The sequence below is a fragment of the Carcharodon carcharias genome, chromosome 32, assembly GCF_017639515.1.
Source record: "Carcharodon carcharias isolate sCarCar2 chromosome 32, sCarCar2.pri, whole genome shotgun sequence".
In the NCBI taxonomy this organism is placed as follows: Eukaryota; Metazoa; Chordata; class Chondrichthyes; order Lamniformes; family Lamnidae; genus Carcharodon; species Carcharodon carcharias.
The window spans coordinates 1,497,001-1,521,244 of NC_054498.1; the positions used below are offsets into that span (position 1 = coordinate 1,497,001).

The 24,244-nt window shown below is 48.5% G+C and overlaps 1 protein-coding gene across 5 annotated transcripts in view; it reads right to left on the reverse strand.

The window, feature by feature from the left end:
* The window catches only part of apba2b (amyloid beta (A4) precursor protein-binding, family A, member 2b), a 302,071-nt gene that overhangs the window by 196,983 nt on the left and 80,844 nt on the right, over positions 1 to 24,244 (reverse strand). For 4 of the 5 annotated variants that reach the window (XM_041178426.1, XM_041178425.1, XM_041178421.1 and 1 more), the window contains exon 2: positions 4,514 to 4,629. The exons of the other annotated variant lie outside the window; for it this stretch is intronic. The gene's annotated coding sequence lies outside the window, so the exon portion shown is untranslated. The remainder of the gene's footprint in view (positions 1 to 4,513; positions 4,630 to 24,244) is intronic. 5 annotated transcript variants of the gene reach the window in all.

The following is a 24,244-nucleotide window of genomic DNA, read 5'->3' on the forward strand; positions in this document are numbered from 1 at the left end:
ACACACACTGACACTCACTGGAGTACAGTTCCCCACACACTGACACTCACTGGGGTACGGGTTTCATACACACTGACACTCACTAGAGTACAGTTCCCCACACACTGACGCTCACTGGGATATAGTTCCACACACACTGACTCTCACTGGGGTACAGTTCCCCGCACACACTGACTCTCACTGGGGTACGGGTTCCCCACACACTGACTCTCACTGTGGTATGGGTTCCACACACACTGACTCTCACTGGTGTACGGGTCCCACACACACTGACTCTAACTGGGGTACAGGTCTCACACACACTGACTCTCACTGGGCTATGGGTCCCACACACACTGACTCTCACTGGGGTATCGTTCCACACACACTGACTCTCACTGGGGTATAGTTCCACACACACTGACTCTCACTGGGGTATAGTTCCACACACACTGATTCTCATTGGGGTACTGGTTCCACACACACTGACTCTCACTGGGGTATAGTTCCACACACACTGATTCTCATTGGGGTACTGGTCCCACACACACTGACTCTCACTGGGGTATAGTTCCACACATACTGACTCACTCAGGTTTGCCCTGGGATTCTGGGTCAGATCAGTTTCTTAACCTCGGTCTCTCGGTTACAAAACAGATGCTGGTATAACCAGAGAGAATTTATTTGATCCTTTAACTGTCCAATCTCCAACTCAAGTCCTGCTTTTTTGTTAAACCACTTCTTTTAGCTGCTGTTGAATGTATTCTTTTCGATGTGAGCTCTATCACTGGGTTTGAGGGTGGGCTGCGTTTGTTTTGTTAGCAGCTGGAGCCTTACATTTGCAGTTCAGATCACCCAGTCTGTTACTCAGACAATTACCTAGTACCCTTTTTCTAAAAATCTTCTTTCATGGGATGTGAGCTTCTATGTTACACTTCGATGTATTATATTCCATCTGCCACTTGACTACCCATTCTGCTTGGCTATCTATAACCTGTTGCAGTTGATTTTTTTTATTCGTTCATGTGGGTGTCACTGGCTGGACCAGCCTTTATTGACCATCCCTAATTGTCCTTGTTCAGAGGACATTTAAGAGTCAACCACATTGCTGTTGGTTTAGAGTCACATGTAGGCCAGACATTAGTGAACCAGGTGGGCTTTTACGACAATTGGCAATAGTTTCATGGTGATTATCAGACTTTTAACTCAAATGAATTCCAATTTCTCCATCTACCATGGGGGGATTCGAACCCAGGTCCCCAGAGCACTACCATGGGTCTCTGGAATACTAGTCCAGTGACAATACCACTAGATCACTGCCTCCCCTTCTCATCCTCACTGTTTGCCACACGTCCAAGTTTAGTAGAATCTGGAAATTTTACTCTTTTCCAATATTCAAGTCGTTATTATCTGTCCAATATATATATATATATCTCCAATATATATGTCAAAAAGACCAGTGATCCCACCACTAACCCAAGGGAAACACCATTTTGTACCATCCCTTAGTCTAAAAAACATTTATCCAGACTTACTGTTTTCTGTCCTTAAGCCAATTTATTTTATCCATACTGACACTGACCCTCCTATTCTACGAGATTCAATTTTGTTAACCAGCCTTTCATGTGCTACGTTATCAACATTTTCATTAAATCCATACAGCCAACATCCATCACATTCCCTTCGACCACCTTCTCTAGCCTTTATCAAAACATTCCATTTGATGAGTCAAACATGATCTGCCTTTTACAAATCTGTGCTGGCTCTCCTTAATTAACTCAAACCTCTCCTAGTACCAATTAATTAAGTTTCCCTGATTTTTGTCTCTAAAACCTTTCTCATGACTGGCCTGTAGTTACTAGAAATGTTCTTAAACCCTTTCTTGAACAAGGGTATCACCTTTACCATTTTCCAATCTTTGGGCACCTCCCCAACATCTCGGGAAGATTGGAAGATTATGGCAAGCCCTTCTGCTATCACCACCCCCACATCCTTTAGCAATCTAGGATGCTAACTTTCTAGACCGGGTGACTTACCCATCCTAAGCATAGCCAGCATGTCCAGTTCATTGTGCATATTAATTTTCACTCCATCCACCACTTTTACCATCTCTGCTTCTAATGATATTTTACAGAATCCTCTTCCTTGGTAAACACTCAATACTGCCCTGTGCCACAGCATATATCATCCTTCTTGCCCCTAATAGGCCTTATTCTGCCCATTTTCTATTTATGTGTACAAGTGTCCATCACTCTCTGTGGTCCAGAGCCCAGTCTAAAACTGTCCAAAGCTACTGTCAAATACTTTCCACTGTCTAGAGTTCCAGCACTGCGCTGCCACCCAGCTCAGCCTTGTCCCACGCCACCCTCCAGATTGGGACAGCTCCACCCAGTAACTTTCCTCCCTCCCCTGTTTTGCACAAGGGTATGTGTTGTATGTATGTATCCCCCTCAGTACTGACCCATCAATCGTGCAGCGCTCCCTCAGAACTGACCCTTTGACAGCGCAGCACTCCCTCAATGCTGATCCTCCGTCAATGTAGCGCTCCCTCAGTACCGATCCTCCAACAGTGCAACGCACCCTCAGTGCTGACCCTCCAATGGTGCAGCACTCCCTTAGAACTGACCCTTCAACAGTGCAGCGCTCCCTCAGGACTGACACTCCGACAGTGCAGCAGTCCCTCAGGACTGACCCTCTGACAGTGCAGCAGTCCCTCAATGCTGACCCTCCAACAGTGCCATGCTCCCTCAGTACTGACTCTGCCACAGCACAGAGCTCCCTCTGTACTGCATTCCCTCAGTACTGCCCCTCCGACAATGCAGCGCTCCCTCCGTACTGCCCCTCCCACAGCTCAGAACTCCCTCAGTACTGCTGCTCTGACGGTGCTGTATTCCCTCAGTACTGCCTCTCCAACAGTTCCACACTCCCTCAGTAACGGACTTTTGACAGTGCAGTGCTCCTTCAATACCAACATTCCAATGGTGCAGTGCTTCCTCAGTTCTGACCCTCTGACAGTGCAGCACTTCATTAGAACTGATCCTTCAACAGAGCAGCGCTCTGTCAGTACTGCCCCTCCGATTGAGCAGCGCTCCCTCAGTACTGACCCTCTGACACTGCAGTGCTCCTTCAGTACAACCCCTGGTACTGTGCAGCACTCCCTCAGTAATGACCCTTTGACAGTGCAGCACTCCTTTGGTACTGATCCTCTGACAGTGCAGCACTCCCTCAGTACTGATCCTCTGGCAGTGCTGCGCTTCCTCAGTATTGCCCCTCCAACGATGCAACGCTCTCTCAGTAGAGCTCTCTCTGTGTACTGCACTCTCTCAGAACTGATACTCTGACAGTGCAGTATTCCCTCTGTACTGCCCCTCCCACAGCTCAGAACTCCCTCATTATTGCTCCTCTGACAGTGCTGTATTCCTTTGGTATTGACCCTTCGACAGTGCAGCACTCCCTCAGTCCTGACCCTCCGACAGTGCAGCACTCCCTCAGTACTGACGCCCCGACAGTGCAGCACTCCCTCAGTACTGACCCTCCGACAGTGCAGCACTCCCTCAGTACTGACCCTCCGACAGTGCAGCACTCCCTCAGTACTGACCCTCCGACAGTGCAGCACTCCCCCAGTCCTGACCCTCCGACAGTGCAGCACTCCCTCAGTCCTGACCCTCCGACAATGCAGCACTCCCCCAGTCCTGACCCTCCGACAGTGCAGCACTCCCTCAGTCCTGACCCTCCAACAATGCAGCACTCCCTCAGTCCTGACCCTCCAACAATGCAGCGCTCCCTCAGTCCTGACCCTCCAACAATGCAGCACTCACTCAGTCCTGACCCTCTGACAGTGCAGCACTCCCTCAGTCCTGACCCTCTGACAGTGCAGCACTCCCTCAGTCCTGACCCTCCGACAGTGCAGCACTCCCTCAGTCCTGACCCTCCGACAGTGCAGCACTCCCTCAGTCCTGATCCTCCGACAGTGCAGCACTCCCTCAGTCCTGACCCTCCGACAGTGCAGCACTCCCTCAGTCCTGACCCTCCGACAGTGCAGTGTTCTCTCAGTTCTGCACTGAGTGTTTGGCTTGGATTTTGTCTCAGAATGGATTAAGGGTGACAGTTGATGCAGCACTGTTCTCTGGCAAGGGCTAAGGGTGCTGATTCTGTACAATCCTCACTGCCTGAAATAATGAATCTTCAACCCAGCTGGTCACTATGGAAACAGGAATGTGGCATTGTTCCGTCTGTTGTACAGTCCAGAGCCAAGGCGTGTAGTGAAACTCCTCACTGAGGCTCACAGTGCCTCCATTTTTAGCCTGTCTAATGGCTGCAATTGTTGGGACAATGGACGCACGAAGCTCTCGACTGCAGCTTAATTGTGGTCTCTAAGAGTCCCTCACTGTTCTCCTGTGACTGGGACCAGTGCTGTTCAGTGTGGAAGGGCAATCGAAGCACAATACCTGCCAACTATGAGATCCATCAGTCCGTTAACTCACACACACACAGACACACAAAAACAATATTCCACACAAAAAACATTCTTCACCTCCAGCTCTTCCCGAACAGCTGGAACTCTGGGGGGCGGTGTCAGAGAGATTAACGTCCTGAAGGGAATACTGCTCCTGGATTGAGGGAAATTCTGGACAGTTCAGCACCGATTCCCTGTAAACAGCAGAAATTTCATGACCAGTGGCAGTCAGCAATATCAGCAGCTGGGCCCAAATGGGAGCCGTGATAAATAATTCATGGCCCTCGCTCTCAAACACATTTCATGACAAGCAGTTGTAAGGATTTCATTGTCAGTCTATAAAAAGGCTTATTTTAACATGCAGGCATTGGAGAAACTGGACAGTTCACTAACATCACTGAAACTGAGCATTTCATTTCACCCAAACTCTAAACCCACTTCTCTCTTTTAGGTGTGCCAGGTCAGCTGTGCATTTCCAGATCTTTCTATTTTTGTTCAGATGTCCTCTATTTCTGGCCCTTCTTTTAATCCCATTGTTTAAAAAAAATCTTGATGTTTATCAGAATAAAATGTACAGAGTATGGATGCTACAGAAAATGTCCACAGTACAGATACTGTCAGATGGAACAATGGTTAATGTGCATTAACAAGGGGCACAGGAGCAAGAGGAACAGGGAGGCGGGCGGGGAAGAATGAAAAAGAAAAGATAGAAAACTCAGCCTCCAGTGTTAGCATGGCTCAGTGAGGGAATAGGAGGAGTAGGCCATTCAGCCCCTCGAGCCTGCTCCACCACTTAACCAGAGCGTGGCTGATCTTTTAACTCAACGCCATCTTCCTGCACTATCCCCGTATCCCTTAATGTCATTGGTACCTAGCCATCTATCCACCTCTGCTTTGAACATACTCAATGACTGAGCCTCCGCAGCCCTCTGGGGTAATGAATTCCAAACATTCATCACCTCTGACTGAAGAAATTCAGCCACATCTCAGACCTCTTGCCTCTTATTCTGAGACTGGGTCCCCTGGTTCTACACCCCACCCCCCCCGACCAGGGGAAACATCCTTCCTGTATCTACCCTGTCGAGTCTTGTAAGGATTTTGTACACTTCAACGAGATCACCCTTCATTCTTCTAAATTCTAGAGAATACAGGCCCAGTCTCCTCAATCTTTCCTCATTGGACAATCCGGCCATCCCCAGGATTAGTCTGGTGAACCTTCGTTGCCCTCCCTCTATGGCCAGTATATCCTTCCTTGGGTAAGGTAAGTGCTTTCACCTCTGAGTCAGAAGTTTGTGTGTTCAAGTTCCACTCCAAGACTTGATCAGAAAAATCAAAGCTAACACGCCTGTGAAGTACTGAGGGGATGCAGCACTGTCAGAGGTGCCATCTTTCAGACGGAACATTAAACAGAGGCATATCTTCCCTCTTAGGCGGTGGTAAAAGGTCCTATGGTCCTATTTTGAAGAAGAGCAGGGGAGTTCACCCTGGTGTCCTGGCCAATATTTATCCCTCAATCAATATCATAAAAACACATTGTCACATTGCTGTTTTTGGGATCTTGCTGTGTGCAAATTGACTGCTGCGGCTCCTGCGTTACAACAGTGGCTACATTTCAAAAGTACTTCATTGGCTGTAAAGTGCTTTGGGATGTTTATGTGAAAATCTCTCTTCTTTCCTCCCACAGTGTTTGCTGATGTGGAGTTGAGCAAAGCCACAGGCCTGGGATGGGTCTCACTCAACAGGAGTGCCCAGAGAGTTTGTGCCATGAAGTTCTAGCTCTGTGTCTGCCTCATACTCCCATTTAATGAGGCTCCCTGTGGGTGTTATACCTTGGACACTTCTGTGTTTTAATCTAAAAGATACCCCTCTATTCAAAGAGACACATTTGTCTTGGAAATGCATTTGCTAAGTTTTTGGAAAGGGGATGTTAAGGCTGCGGAGGCAAAAGGCAAAGGTTATCTTTATCATGAACTAACTTTAGGAAATAAACATCAGCCCCTTGTTAATCCTGATCAAGTACACTTCCTCTTTAACAGCTTCCATTCAGCCTTGCATGGAGACTCAGTAATATTATCACAAAATCATAAATGGAACACAATTTCATAGAATTTTAAGCTTTATCCGGATTACTGACTAAAAGTACCAGAGACATTTGCAGATGTGCAGATACCAGGCTGTTACTACTAAAGCAACAGCAGGTCAGAAAGCTAAGAAATTGAATTTGGGGAGGAAAATCTCTCTTCCTCCCTCATTCTGCTCCAACCTTATTCGTTATTTTAGTGAATCGATTATGATTAATCTACTGGTGGTAAACCCAAGCATGGTGTCACCTTTCACTACTCCCCTGACCCAATTCTTCATATTTTGCCAATCTTGGCATTGTCCTACATTGTATGCCTTGACCCTTCACCTGGGTCACTCAGCCCCTTGAGCCTGTTCTGCCATTCTATTAAATAACGGGTGGTATCTATATTAACTTATTTACCAGCATTAGTTCTGTAAACTTTGATACCCTTACCCAACAAAATTCTATCGATCTCAGTCTTGAAAGCTCCAACTAAACCTCAGTTTGCATAGGTCTGATGAAAGGTTACAAACATTCGATTTAGGAGCAGGAGTCGGCCACTCGGTCCCTCGAGCCTGCTCTGCCATTCGATAAGATCATGGCTGATTTGATTGCAACCTCAACTCCACATTCCTGCCAACCCTCGATAGCCTTTCACCCCCTTGCTTATCAAGAATCTATCTAGCTCTGCCTTAAAAGTACTCAAAGGCTTTGCTTCCACTGACTTTTGAGGAGAGTTCCAAAGACTCACAACCCTCAGAAAAAACTTCTCCTCAAACGTGTCCTAAATGGGCAACTCCTTATTTTTAAACAGTGAAATCTAGTTCCAGTTTCTCCCACAAGGGGAAACATCCTCTCCATGTCCACCCAGTCAAGACCCCTCTCAGGATCTTGTGTGTTTCAGTCAAGTCACCTCTTACTCTTCTAAATTCCAGCGAATACAAACCTAGTACCGCTCAGTCCGCAAGCATGACCCAGGCCTCCCTGTCGCTTGCCATTTCAACACCCCACCCTGCTCTCATGCCCACATGTCCATCCTTGGCTTGCTGCAATGTTCCAGTGAAGCCCAACGCAAACTGGAGGAACAGCACCTCACCTTCCAGTTAGGCACTTTACAGCCTTGCAGGCTTAACATTGAGTTCAACAACTTCAGACCATGAACTCACTCCTCTATCTTCACTCCCTTTTTAATCTATTTATTTTTAACATTTTATTTTATTCTTTTATTTATTTGTTTTTTATCCTTTTTCCCCAAACCCCCTCTGCCCCCACAGGGCCACCTGTCACTTGTTTTTATGTTTTGCTTTCACAGAGCACTGACCCTTGTTCTGCTATTAACACCTTCTGCTCTCTTACCTTTATGCCACTATCAGCACCTTCTCTACTCTTCACCACTACCACTAACATACCCTTTGTCTTGTATCCATGACATCTTTGTCGATCTTTCCTTAGCTGTCACCTATCCCTGACCTTCTATCTCGTTTCATCTGCTCCACCCTCCCTTAAACAGTATAAAATCCATCATATTTTGACTCCTCTTTCGCTCTGAAGAAGAGTCACGGTCTCAAAATGTTATCTCTGTTTCTCTCTCCACAGATGCTGTCAGACCTGCTGAGTTTTTCCAGCACTTTTTTATTTCGGATTTCCAGCATCCACAGTATTTTGCTTTTATTTTTTGAGGGCAGCTCATTTCTGTTACCACATTTTCAGAAGGTTAGGTGCTCTCTCGGGGTTTAAGTCACTTAAGATTTCTATTAAACAGAAGAAAAGCTCAGGCTGACAGTTTGCGCAGATTCTGCACAGCCCAGCTGATTAAGTGGCTCACTGCCATCACAGTTTGAACTCTCAGTCAGCAGCTGCTGTATTCAGCCCATCTTTCCCGGCTCTCTTCTACTTGCCCCACTCTCCCCAGTTCCTCTCTGCCCCCACCCCATCCTGCTCTAGGCTTGATGGGCTCAACACCACCCTGAGACCTTCCCATTATACTCTAATCTACAATCAACATTCACTATCGTGCAGCCTGACATCCTGGTGATTGGCTATACCACATTCAGACAAGAGCTCCACGTTAAACATTGATCATTAGTGACTCTTTGTTGGATATTAGCCTAATATCACACCTTGTGGTTAGGAATAGCGCAGTCACACACTGACTCCAGTACCACTTGATGCCAGCACTGACCTGCCCTTCCAGTTATATACAGAAACTAGTAGCAATCAAGTGACTAATCTTCAACATAATACAGGGACAGTAATTATTCTATCTTCTGACTCACTGACCGAGATGTGAACACAAGACAGAACCTCCTCTTCCATTTTACTTTTGGTTAATGCAGAGCTTGTGATCTGCTTCACATATAGAATATTGGCACATGGGTGAGACACACACACAGCACTATCACCACGGTTACAGTAAAGTCTAACACTGGATGTGAGTGAAATTACCATACAGTGATATAGGTCTGAGGTATAGTACCAGTGTATATGCATCAGTCACCATATAACACTAGGATTAATATACAGGAGGGTTATGGTCTGTCACTGTATCACACTGGGGTACAGTACTGGTGGGGAAAGAACTCTCACTGTATAACACTGGGGTACAGTACTGGTGGGGACAGAACTCTCACTGTATAACACGGGGGTACAGTACTGCTGGGGACAGAACTCTCACTGTATAACACTGGGGTAGAGTACTGGTGGGGGCAGGTCTGTCACTGTATAACACTAGGGTACAGTACTGGTGGGGACGGGTCTGTCACTGTATAACACTGGGGTACAGTACTGGTGGGGACAGGTCTGTCACTGTATAACACTGGGGTACAGTACTGGTGGGGACAGGTCTGTCACTGTATAACACTGGGGTACAGTACTGGTGGGGACAGAACTCTCACTGTATAACACTGGGGTACAGTACTGGTGGGGACAGAACTCTCACTGTATAATACTAGGGTACAGTACTGGTGGGGACAGAACTCTCACTGTATAACACTGGGGTACAGTACTGCTGGGGACAGAACTCTCACTGTATAACACTGGGGTAGAGTACTGGTGGGGGCAGGTCTGTCACTGTATAACACTAGGGTACAGTACTGGTGGGGACGGGTCTGTCACTGTATAACACTGGGGTACAGTACTGGTGGGGACAGGTCTGTCACTGTATAACACTGGGGTACAGTACTGGTGGGGACAAGTCTGTCACTGTATAACACTGGGGTACAGTACTGGTGGGGACAGAACTCTCACTGTATAACACTGGGGTACAGTACTGGTGGGGAAAGAACTCTCACTGTATAACACTGGGGTACAGTACTGGTGGGGACAGAACTCTCACTGTATAACACTGGGGTACAGTACTGGTGGGGACAGAACTCTCACTGTATAACACTGGGGTACAGTACTGCTGGGGACAGAACTCTCACTGTATAACACTGGGGTAGAGTACTGGTGGGGGCAGGTCTGTCACTGTATAACACTAGGGTACAGTACTGGTGGGGACGGGTCTGTCACTGTATAACACTGGGGTACAGTACTGGTGGGGACAGGTCTGTCACTGTATAACACTGGGGTACAGTACTGGTGGGGACAGGTCTGTCACTGTATAACACTGGGGTACAGTACTGGTGGGGACAGAACTCTCACTGTATAACACTGGGGTACAGTACTGGTGGGGACAGAACTCTCACTGTATAATACTGGGGTACAGTACTAGTGGGGACAGGTCTGTCACTGTATCACACTGGGGTACAGTACTGGTGGGGATAGAACTCTCACTGTATAACACTGGGGTAGAGTACTGGTGGGGACAGGTCTGTCACTGTATAACATGGGGTACAGTACTGGTGGGGACAGGTCTGTCACTGTATAACACTGGGGTACAGTACTGGTGGGGACACGTCTGTCACTGTATAACACTGGGGTACAGTACTGGTGGGGACACGTCTGTCACTGTATAACACTGGAGTATGGTACCGGTGGGGACGGGTCTGTCACTGTATAACACTGGGGTACAGTACTGGTGGGGACAGAACTCTCACTGTATAACACTGTGGTACAGTACTGCTGGGGACAGGACTCTCACTGTATAACACTGGGGTAGAGTACTGGTGCGGACAGGTCTGTCACTGTATAACACTAGGGTACAGTACTGGTGGGGACGGGTCTGTCACTGTATAACACTGGGGTACAGTACTGGTGGGGACAGGTCTGTCACTGTATAACACTGGGGTACAGTACTGCTGGGGACAGGTCTGTCACTGTATAACACTGGGGTACAGTACTGGTGGGGACAGAACTCTCACTGTATCACACTGGGGTACAGTACTGGTGGGGACAGAACTCTCACTGTATAACACTGGGGTAGAGTACTGGTGGGGACAGGTCTGTCACTGTATAACACTGGGGTACAGTACTGGTGGGGACAGGTCTGTCGCAGTATAACACTGGGGTACAGTACTGGTGGGGACACGTCTGTCACTGTAAAACACTGGGGTACAGTACTGGTGGGGACACGTCCGTCACTGTATAACACTGGAGTATGGTACCGGTGGGGACGGGTCTGTCACTGTAAAACACTGGGGTACAGTACTGGTGGGGAAAGGTCTGTCACTGCATAACACTGGGGTACAGTACTGGTGTTGACGGGTCTGTCACTGTATAACACTGGGGTACAGTACTGGTGGGGACGTGTCTGTCTCTGTATAACATTGGGGAACAGTACTGGTGAGGACAGGTTTTTCACTGTATAACACTGGAGTATGGTACCGGTGGGGACGGGTCTGTCACTGTAAAACACTGGGGTACAGTACTGGTGGGGAAAGGTCTGTCACTGCATAACACTGGGGTACAGTACTGGTGGGGACGGGTCTGTCACTGTATAACACTGGGGTACAGTACTGGTGGGGACGTGTCTGTCTCTGTATAACATTGGGGAACAGTACTGGTGAGGACAGGTTTTTCACTGTAAAACACTGGAGTACAGTACTGGTGGGGACAGGTTTTTCACTGTATAACACTGGGGTACAGTACTGGTGGGGACAGGTCTGTCACTGTATAACACTGGGGTACAGTACTGGTGGGGACACGTCTGTCACTGTATAACACTGGAGTATGGTACCGGTGGGGACGGGTGTGTCACTGTAAAACACTGGGGTACAGTACAGGTAGGGACAGGTCAGTCACTGTATAACACTGGGGTACAGTAATGGGGGGACAGGCCTGTCAGTGTATAACAGTGGGGTACAGTACTGGTGGGGACAGGTTTTTCACTGTAAAACACTGGAGTACAGTACTGGTGGAGAAAGGTCTGTCACTGTATAACACTGGGGTACAGTACTGGTGGGGACGGGTCTGTCACTGTATAACACTGGGGTACAGTACTGGTGGTGACAGGTCTGTCACTGTATAACACTGGGGTACAGTACCGGTGGGGACAGGTCTGTCACTGTATAACACTGGGGTACAGTACTGATGGGGACGGGTCTGTCACTGTATAACACTGGGGTACAGTACTGGTGGGGACAGGTCTGTTACTGTATAACATTGGGGTACAGTACTGGTGGGTCAGGTCTGTCACTGTATAACATTGGGGTACAGTACTGGTGGGGACAGGTTTTTCACTGTAAAACACTGGAGTACAGTACTGGTGGGGACAGGTTTGTCACTGTATAACACAGGGGTACAATAATGATGGGCACAGGTCTGTCACTGTATAACACTGGGGTACAGTACTGGTGGGGACAGGTCTGTCACTGTATAACACTGGGGTACAGTACTGGTGGGGACAGGTCTGTCACTGTATAACACAGGTACAGTACTGGTGGGGACAGGTCTGTTGCTGTATAACACTGGGGTACAGTACAGGTAGGGAGAGGTCTGTCACTGTATAACACTGAGGTACAGTACTGGTGGGGACAAGTCTGTCAATGTATAACACTGGGGTACAGTACTGGTGGGGACAGGTCTGTTACTGTATAACACGGGTACAGTACTGGTGGGACAGGTCTGTCACTGTATAACATTGGGGTACAGTACTGGTGGGGACAGGTCTGTCTCTGTATAACACTGGGGTGCAGTACTGGTGGGGACAGGTTTTTCACTATAAAACACTGGAGTATGGTACTGGTGGGGACAGGTTTGTCACAATATAACACTGGGGTACAGTAATGATGGGCACAGGTCTGTTACTGTATAACACTGGGGTAAAGTACTGGTGGGGACACGTCTGTCACTGTATAACATTGGGCTAGAGCACTAGTGAGGACAGCTCTGTTACTGTATCACACTGGGATACAGTACTGGTGGGAACACATCTGTCACTGTATAACACTGGGGTACAGTACTGGTGGGGACAGGTCTGTCACTGTATAACACTGGGGTACAGTATTGGTGAGGACAGATTTGTCACTGTATAACACAGGGGTACAGTACTGGTGGGGACAGATATGTCACAGTATAGCACTGGGGTACAGTACTGGTGGGGACGGGTCTGTCACTGTATAACACTGGGGTACAGTACTGGAGGGGACAGATTTGTCACTGTATAACACTGGGGTACAGTACTGGTGGGGACAGATTTGTCACTGTATAACACTGGGGTACAGTACTGGTTGGGAAAGATTTGTCACTGTATAACACTGGGGTACAGTACTGGTGGGGACAGATTTGTCACTGTATAACACTGGGGTACAGTACTGGTGGGGACAGGTTTGTCACAGTATAACAGTGGGGTACAGTACTGGTGGGGACAGGTCTTTCACCGTAAAACACTGGGGTACAGTACTGGTGGGGACAGGTTTGTCACTGTATAACATTGGGCTAGAGCACTAGTGAGGACAGGTCTGTTACTGTATCACACTGGGGTACAGTACTGGTGGGGACACATCTGTCACTGTATAACACTGGGGTACAGTACTGGTGGGGACAGGTCTGTCACTGTATAACACTGGGGTACAGTACTGGTGGGGACAGGTCTGTCACTGTATAACACTGGGGTACAGTACTGGTGAGGACAGATTTGTCACTGTATAACACTGGGGTACAGTACTGGTGGGGACAGATTTCTCACTGTATAACACTGGGGTACAGTACTGGTGGGGACGGGTCTGTCACTGTATAACACTGGGGTACAGTACTGGTGGGGAAGATTTGTCACTATATAACACTGGGGTACAGTACTGGTGGGGACAGGTTTGTCACAGTATAACACTGGGGTACAGTACTGGTGGGGACAGATTTGTCACTGTATAACATTGGGGTACAGTACTGGTGGGGACAGGTTTTTCACTGTAAAACACTGGGGTACAGTACTGGTGGGGACAGGTTTGTCACTGTAAAACACTGGGGTACAGTACTGGTGGGGACAGGTTTGTCACTGTATAACATTGGGGTACAGTACTGGTGGGGACAGATCTGTCACTGTATAACACTGGGGTACAGTACTGGTGGGGACAGGTTTTTCACTGTAAAACACTGGGGTACAGTACTGGTGGGGACAGGTTTGTCACTGTATAACACTGGGATACAGTACTGGTGGGGACGGGTCTGTCACTGTATAATACTGGGGTACAGTACTGGTGGGGGATGGATCTGTCACAGTATAACACTGGGGTACAGTACTGGTGGGGACAGATTTGTCACTGTATCACACTGGGGTACAGTACTGGTGGGGACAGATCTGTCACTGTATAACACTGGGGTACAGTACTGGTGGGGACAGGTTTGTCACTGTATGACACTGGGGTACAGTACTGGTGGGGACAGGTTTGGCACTGTAAAACACTGGGGTACAGTACTGGTGGGGACAAGTTTGTCACTGTATAACACTGGGGTACAGTACTGGTGGGGACAGGTTTGTCACTGTAAAACACTGGGGTACAGTACTGGTGGGGACAGATTTGTCACTGTAAAACACTGGGGTACTGTACTGGTGGGGACAGGTCTGTCACTGTATAACACTGGGGTACAGTGCTGGTGGAGACAGGTTTTTCACTGTAAAAGACTGGGGTACAGTACTGGTGGGGACGGTTCTGTCACTGTATAACACTGGGGTACAGTACTGGTGGGGACAGACTTGTCACTGTATAACACTGGGGTACAGTACTGGTGGGGACAGATTTGTCACTGTATAACACTGGGGTACAGTACTGGTGGGGACAGGTTTGTCACAGTATAAAACTGGGGTACAGTACTGGTGGGGACAGATTTGTCACTGTATAACACTGGGGTACAGTACTGGTGGGGACGGATTTGTCACTGTATAACACTGGGGTACAGTACTGGTGGGGACAGGTTTGTCACAGTATAACACTGGGGTACAGTACTGGTGGGGACAGATTTGTGACTGTATAACACTGGGGTACAGTACTGGTGGGGACAGGTTTGTCACTGTATAACACTGGGCTAGCAGCTACTGAGGGACAGGTCTGTTACTGTATCACACTGGGGTACAGAACTGGTGGGGACACAGATCTGTCACTGTATAACACTGGGGTACAGTACTGGTGGGGACGGGTCTGTCACTGTATAAAACTGGGGTACAGTACTGGTGGGGACAGATTTGTTACTGTATAACACTGTGGTACAGTACTGGTGGGGACAGATTTGTCAGCTGTATAACACTGGGGTACAGTACTGGTGGGGACAAGGTCTGTCACTGTATAACACTGGGGTACAGTACTGGTGGGGACAGGTCTGTCACTGTATAACACTGGGGTACAGTACTGGTGGGGACAGGTTTTTCACTGTAAAACACTGGGGTACAGTACTGGTGGGGACAGGTTTGTCACTGTATAACATTGGGCTAGAGCACTAGTGAGGACAGGTCTGTTACTGTATCACACTGGGGTACAGTACTGGTGGGGACACATCTGTTACTGTATAACACTGGGGTACAGTACTGGTGGGGACAGGTCTGTCACTGTATAACACTGGGGTACAGTACTGGTGAGGACAGATTTGTCACAGTATAACACTGGGGTACAGTACTGGTGGGGACAGATTTCTCACTGTATAACACTGGGGTACAGTACTGGTGGGGACGGGTCTGTCACTGTATAACACTGGGGTACAGTACTGGTGGGGACAGATTTGTCACTGTATAACACTGAGGTACAGTACTGGTGGGGAAGATTTGTCACTATATAACACTGGGGTACAGTAATGGTGGGGACAGGTTTGTCACAGTATAACACTGGGGTACAGTACTAGTGGGGACAGATTTGTCAAAATATAACATTGGGGTACAGTACTGGTGGGGACAGGTTTTTCACTGTAAAACACTGGGGTACAGTACTGGTGGGGACAGGTTTGTCACTGTAAAACACTGGGGTACAGTACTGGTGGGGACAGGTTTGTCACTGTATAACATTGGGGTACAGTACTGGTGGGGACAAATCTGTCACTGTATAACATTGGGGTACTGTACTGGTGGGGACAGATCTGTCACTGTATAACACTGGGCTACAGTACTGGTGGGGACAGGTTTTTCACTGTAAAACACTGGGGTACAGTACTGGTGGGGACAGGTTTGTCACTGTATAACACTGGGATACAGTACTGGTGGGGACGGGTCTGTCACTGTATAATACGGGGGTACAGTACTGGTGGGGGATGGGTCTGTCACAGTATAACACTGGGGTACAGTACTGGTGGGGACAGGTCTGTCACTGTATAACACTGGGGTACAGTACTGGTGGGGACAGGTTTGTCACAGTATAACCATGGGGTACAGTACCGGTGGGGACAGGTCTGTCACTGTATAACACTGGGGTACAGTACTGGTGGGGACAGGTCTGTCACTGTATAACACTGGGGTACAGTACTGGTGGGGACAGATCTGTCACTGTATAACACTGGGGTACAGTACTGGTGGGGACTGGTTTGGCACTGTAAAACACTGGGGTACAGTACTGGTGGGGACAGGTTTGTCACTGTATAACACTGGGGTACAGTACTGCTGGGGACAGGTTTGTCACTGTAAAACACTGGGGTACAGTACTGGTGGGGACAGATTTGTCACTGTAAAACACTGGGGTACAGTACTGGTGGGGACAGGTCTGTCACGGTATAACACTGGGGTACAGTGCTGGTGGAGACAAGTTTTTCACTGTAAAAGAATGGGGTACAGTACTGGTGGGGACGGGTCTGTCACTGTATAACACTGGGGTACAGTACTGGTGGGGACAGGTCTGTCACTGTATAACACTGGGGTACAGTACTGGTGGAGACAGGTTTGTCACAGTATAACACTGGGGTACAGTACTGGTGGGGACAGATTTGTCACTGTATAACACTGGGGTACAGTACTGGTGGGGACAGATTTGTCACTGTATAACACTGGGGTACAGTGCTGGTGGGGACAGGTTTGTCACTGTATAACATTGGGCTAGAGCACTAGTGAGGACAGGTCTGTTACTGTATCACACTGGGGTACAGTACTGGTGGGGACAGATCTGTCACTGTATAACACTGGGGTACAGTACTGGTGGGGACAGGTCTGTCACTGTATAACACTGGGGTACAGTACTGGTGGGGAAGATTTGTCACTATATAACACTGGGGTACAGTACTGGTGGGGACAGGTTTGTCACAGTATAACACGGGTACAGTACTGGTGGGGACAGATTTGTCACTGTATAACACTGGGGTACAGTACTGGTGGGGATAGATTTGTCACTGTATAACACTGGGGTACAGTACTGGTGGGGACAGGTTTGTCACAGTATAACACTGGGGTACAGTACTGGTGGGGACAGATTTGTGACTGTATAACATTGGGGTACAGTACTGGTGGGGACAGGTTTTTCACTGTAAAACACTGGGGTACAGTACTGGTGGGGACAGGTTTGTCACTGTAAAACACTGGGGTACAGTACTAGTGGGGACAGGTTTGTCACTGTATAACATTGGGGTACAGTACTGGTGGGGACAGATCTGTCACTATATAACATTGGGGTATAGTACTGGTGGGGACAGATCTGTCACTGTATAACACTGGGGTACAGTACTGGTGGGGACAGGTTTTTCACTGTAAAACACTGGGGTACAGTACTGGTGGGGACAGATTTGTCACTGTAAAACACAGGGATACAGTACTGGTGGGGACGGGTCTGTCACTGTATAATACTGGGGTACAGTACTGGTGGGGGATGGGTCTGTCACTGTATAACACTGGGGTACAGTACTGGTGGGGACAGATTTGTCATTGTATAACACTGGGGTACAGTACTGGTGGGGCAGGTTTGTCACTGTATAACGCTGGGGTACAGTACTGGTGGGGACAGGTTTGTCACTGTATAACGCTGGGGTACAGTACTGGTGGGGACAGGTTTCGCAAGGTAAAACACTGGGGTACAGTACTGGCGGGGACAGGTTTGTCACTGTATAACACTGGGGTACAGTACTGGTGGGGACAGGTTTGTCACTGTATAACACTGGTACAGTACTGGTGGGGACAGGTCTGTCACTGTATAACACTAGGGTACAGTACTGCTGGGGACAGGTTTGTCACTGTAAAACACTGGGGTACAGTACTGGTGGGGACAGGTCTGTCACTGTATAACACTGGGGTACAGTACTGGTGGAGACAGGTTTTTCACTGTAAAACACTGGGGTACAGTACTGGTGGGGACAGGTCTGTCACTGTATAACACTGGGGTACAGTACTGGTGGGGACACATCTGTCACTGTATAACACTGGGGTACAGTACTGGTGGGGACAGGTTTGTCACAGTAGAACACGGGTATAGTACTGGTGGGGACAGTTTTGTCACTGTATAACACTGGGGTACAGTACTGGTGGGGACAGGTTTGTCACAGTATAACACTGGGGTACAGTACTGGTGGGGACAGATTTGTGACTGTATAACATTGGGGTACAGTACTGGTGGGGACAGGTTTGTCACTGTAAAACACTGGGGTACAGTACTGGTGGGGACAGGTTTGTCACTGTATAACATTGGGGTACAGTACTGGTGGGGACAGATCTGTCACTATATAACATTGGGGTATAGTACTGGTGGGGATAGATCTGTCACTGTATAACACTGGGGTACAGTACTGGTGGGGACAGGTTTTTCACTGTAAAACACTGGGGTACAGTACTGGTGGGGACAGATTTGTCACTGTATAACACAGGGATACAGTACTGGTGGGGACGGGTCTGTCACTGTATAATACTGGGGTACAGTACTGGTGGGGGATGGGTCTGTCACTGTATAACACTGGGGTACAGTACTGGTGGGGACAGATTTGTCATTGTATAACACTGGGGTACAGTACTGGTGGGGCAGGTTTGTCACTGTATAACGCTGGGGTACAGTACTGGTGAGGACAGGTTTGTCACTGTATAACGCTGGGGTACAGTACTGGTGGGGACAGGTTTCGCAAGGTAAAACACTGGGGTACAGTACTGGCGGGGACAGGTTTGTCACTGTATAACACTGGGGTACAGTACTGGTGGGGACAGGTTTGTCACTGTATAACACTGGTACAGTACTGGTGGGGACAGGTCTGTCACTGTATAACACTGGGGTACAGTACTGCTGGGGACAGGTTTGTCACTGTAAAACACTGGGGTACAGTACTGGTGGGGACAGGTCTGTCACTGTATAACACTGGGGTACAGTACTGGTGGATACAGGTTTTTCACTGTAAAACACTGGGGTACAGTACTGGTGGGGACAGGTCTGTCACTGTATAACACTGGGGTACAGTACTGGTGGGGACAGGTTTGTCACAGTATAACCATGGGGTACAGTACCGGTGGGGACAGGTCTGTCACTGTATAACACTGGGGTACAGTACTGGTGGGGACAGGTCTGTCACTGCATAACACTGGGGTACAGTACTGGTGGGGACAGGTTTGTCACTGTATAACATTGGGGTACAGTACTGGTGGGGACAGGTTTGTCGCTGTATAACACTGGGGTACAGTACTGGTGGGGACAGGTCTGTCGCTGTATAACGCTGGGGTACAGTACTGGTGGGGACAGGTCTGTCCCTGTATAACATGGGGTACAGTACTGGTGGAGACAGGTTTTTCACTGTAAAACACTGGGGTACAGTACTGGTGGGGACAGGTCTGTCACTGTATAACACTGGGGTACAGTACTGGTGGGGACATCTCTGTCACTGTTTAACACTGAGATACAGTACTGGTGGGGACAGGTCTGTCACTGTATAACACTGGGGTACAGTACTGGTGGGGACAGGTTTGTCACTGTATAACACTGGGGTACAGTACTGGTGGGGACAGGTTTGGCACTGTAAAACACTGGGGTACAGTACTGGTGGGGACAGGTCTGTCACTGTATAACACTGGGGTACAGTGCTGGTGGAGACAGGTTTTTCACTGTAAAAGACTGGGGTACAGTACTGGTGGGGACGGGTCTGTCACTGTATAACACTGAGGTACAGTACTGGTGGGGACAGATTTGTCACTGTATAACACTGGGGTACAGTACTGGTGGGGACAGATTTGTCACTGTATAACACTGGGGTACAGTACTGGTGGGGACAGGTTTGTCACAGTATAAAACTGGGGTACAGTACTGGTGGGGACAGATTTGTCACTGTATAACACTGGGGTACAGTACTGGTGGGGACAGATTTGTCACTGTATAACACTGGGGTACAGTACTGGTGGGGACAGGTTTGTCACAGTATAACACTGGGGTACAGTACTGGTGGGGAGAGATTTGTGACTGTATAACATTGGGGTACAGTACTGGTGGGGACAGGTTTTTCACTGTAAAACACTGGGGTACAGTACTGGTGGGGACAGGTTTGTCACTGTATAACATTGGGCTAGAGCACTAGTGAGGACAGGTCTGTTACTGTATCACACTGGGGTACAGTACTGGTGGGGACACATCTGTTACTGTATAACACTGGGGTACAGTACTGGTGGGGACAGGTCTGTCACTGTATAACACTGGGGTACAGTACTGGTGAGGACAGATTTGTCACAGTATAACACTGGGGTACAGTACTGGTGGGGACAGATTTCTCACTGTATAACACTGGGGTACAGTACTGGTGGGGACGGGTCTGTCACTGTATAACACTGGGGTACAGTACTGGTGGGGACAGATTTGTCACTGTATAACACTGAGGTACAGTACTGGTGGGGAAGATTTGTCACTATATAACACTGGGGTACAGTAATGGTGGGGACAGGTTTGTCACAGTATAACACTGGGGTAAAGTACTAGTGGGGACAGATTTGTCACTGTATAACATTGGGGTACAGTACTGGTGGGGACAGGTTTTTCACTGTAAAACACTGGGGTACAGTACTGGTGGGGACAGGTTTGTCACTGTAAAACACTGGGGTACAGTACTGGTGGGGACAGGTTTGTCACTGTATAACATTGGGGTACAGTACTGGTGGGGACAAATCTGTCACTGTATAACATTGGGGTACAGTACTGGTGGGGACAGATCTGTCACTGTATAACACTGGGGTACAGTACTGGTGGGGACAGGTTTTTCACTGTAAAACACTGGGGTACAGTACTGGTGGGGACAGGTTTGTCACTGTATAACACTGGGATACAGTACTGGTGGGGACGGGTCTGTCACTGTATAATACGGGGGTACAGTACTGGTGGGGGATGGGTCTGTCACAGTATAACACTGGGGTACAGTACTGGTGGGGACAGGTCTGTCACTGTATAACACTGGGGTACAGTACTGGTGGGGACAGGTTTGTCACAGTATAACCATGGGGTACAGTACCGGTGGGGACAGGTCTGTCACTGTATAACACTGGGGTACAGTACTGGTGGGGACAGGTCTGTCACTGTATAACACTGGGGTACAGTACTGGTGGGGACAGATCTGTCACTGTATAACACTGGGGTACAGTACTGGTGGGGACAGGTTTGGCACTGTAAAACACTGGGGTACAGTACTGGTGGGGACAGGTTTGTCACTGTATAACACTGGGGTACAGTACTGCTGGGGACAGGTTTGTCACTGTAAAACACTGGGGTACAGTACTGGTGGGGACAGATTTGTCACTGTAAAACACTGGGGTACAGTACTGGTGGGGACAGGTCTGTCACGGTATAACACTGGGGTACAGTGCTGGTGGAGACAAGTTTTTCACTGTAAAAGACTGGGGTACAGTACTGGTGGGGACAGGTCTGTCACTGTATAACACTGGGGTACAGTACTGGTGGGGACAGGTCTGTCACTGTATAACATTGGGGTACAGTACTGGTGGAGACAGGTTTGTCACAGTATAACACTGGGGTACAGTACTGGTGGGGACAGATTTGTCACTGTATAACACTGGGGTACAGTACTGGTGGGGACAGATTTGTCACTGTATAACACTGGGGTACAGTGCTGGTGGGGACAGGTTTGTCACTGTATAACATTGGGCTAGAGCACTAGTGAGGACAGGTCTGTTACTGTATCACACTGGGGTACAGTACTGGTGGGGACACATCTGTCACTGTATAACACTGGGGTACAGTACTGGTGGGGACAGGTCGGTCACTGTATAACACTGGGGTACAGTACTGGTGGGGAAGATTTGTCACTATATAACACTGGGGTACAGTACTGGTGGGGACAGGTTTGTCAAGTATAACACGGGTACAGTACTGGTGGGGACAGATTTGTCACTGTATAACACTGGGGTACAGTACTGGTGGGGATAGATTTGTCACTGTATAACACTGGGGTACAGTACTGGTGGGGACAGGTTTGTCACAGTATAACACTGGGGTACAGTACTGGTGGGGACAGATTTGTGACTGTATAACATTGGGGTACAGTACTGGTGGGGACAGGTTTTTCACTGTAAAACACTGGGGTACAGTACTGGTGGGGACAGGTTTGTCACTGTAAAACACTGGGGTACAGTACTGGTGGGGACAGGTTTGTCACTGTATAACATTGGGGTACAGTACTGGTGGGGACAGATCTGTCACTATATAACATTGGGGTATAGTACTGGTGGGGACAGATCTGTCACTGTATAACACTGGGGTACAGTACTGGTGGGGACAGGTTTTTCACTGTAAAACACTGGGGTACAGTACTGGTGGGGACAGATTTGTCACTGTATAACACAGGGATACAGTACTGGTGGGGACGGGTCTGTCACTGTATAATACTGGGGTACAGTACTGGTGGGGGATGGGTCTGTCACTGTATAACACTGGGGTACAGTACTGGTGGGGACAGATTTGTCATTGTATAACACTGGGGTACAGTACTGGTGGGGCAGGTTTGTCACTGTATAACGCTGGGGTACAGTACTGGTGGGGACAGGTTTGTCACTGTATAACGCTGGGGTACAGTACTGGTGGGGACAGGTTTCGCAAGGTAAAGCACTGGGGTACAGTACTGGCGGGGACAGGTTTGTCACTGTATAACACTGGGGTACAGTACTGGTGGGGACAGGTTTGTCACTGTATAACACTGGTACAGTACTGGTGGGGACAGGTCTGTCACTGTATAACACTAGGGTACAGTACTGCTGGGGACAGGTTTGTCACTGTAAAACACTGGGGTACAGTACTGGTGGGGACAGGTCTGTCACTGTATAACACTGGGGTACAGTACTGGTGGAGACAGGTTTTTCACTGTAAAACACTGGGGTACAGTACTGGTGGGGACAGGTCTGTCACTGTATAACACTGGGGTACAGTACTGGTGGGGACACATCTGTCACTGTATAACACTGGGGTACAGTGCTGGTGGGGACAGGTCTGCCACTGTATAACACTGGGGTACAGTACTGGTGGGGAAGATTTGTCACTATATAACACTGGGGTACAGTACTGGTGGGGACAGGTTTGTCACAGTATAACACGGGTATAGTACTGGTGGGGACAGATTTGTCACTGTATAACACTGAGGTACAGTACTGGTGGGGACAGATTTGTCACTGTATAACACTGGGGTACAGTACTGGTGGGGACAGATTTGTCACTGTATAACACTGGGGTACAGTACTGGTGGGGACAGGTTTGTCACAGTATAAAACTGGGGTACAGTACTGGTGGGGACAGATTTGTCACTGTATAACACTGGGGTACAGTACTGGTGGGGACAGATTTGTCACTGTATAACACTGGGGTACAGTACTGGTGGGGACAGGTTTGTCACAGTATAAAACTGGGGTACAGTACTGGTGGGGACAGATTTGTCACTGTATAACACTGGGCTACAGTACTGGTGGGGACAGATTTGTCACTGTATAACACTGGGGTACAGTACTGGTGGGGACAGGTTTGTCACAGTATAACACTGGGGTACAGTACTGGTGGGGACAGATTTGTGACTGTATAACACTGGGGTACAGTACTGGTGGGGACAGGTTTGTCACTGTATAACATTGGGCTAGAGCACTAGTGAGGACAGGTCTGTTACTGTATCACACTGGGGTACAGTACTGGTGGGGACACATCTGTCACTGTATAACACTGGGGTACAGTACTGGTGGGGACAGGTCTGTCACTGTATAACACTGGGGTACAGTACTGGTGGGGACAGGTCTGTCACTGTATAACACTGGGGTACAGTACTGGTGAGGACAGATTTGTCATTGTATAACACTGGGGTACAGTACTGGTGGGGACAGATTTCTCACTGTATAACACTGGGGTACAGTACTGGTGGGGACAGGTCTGTCACTGTATAACACTGGGGTACAGTACTGGTGGGGACAGATTTGTCACTGTATAACACTGAGGTACAGTACTGGTGGGGACAGATTCGTCACT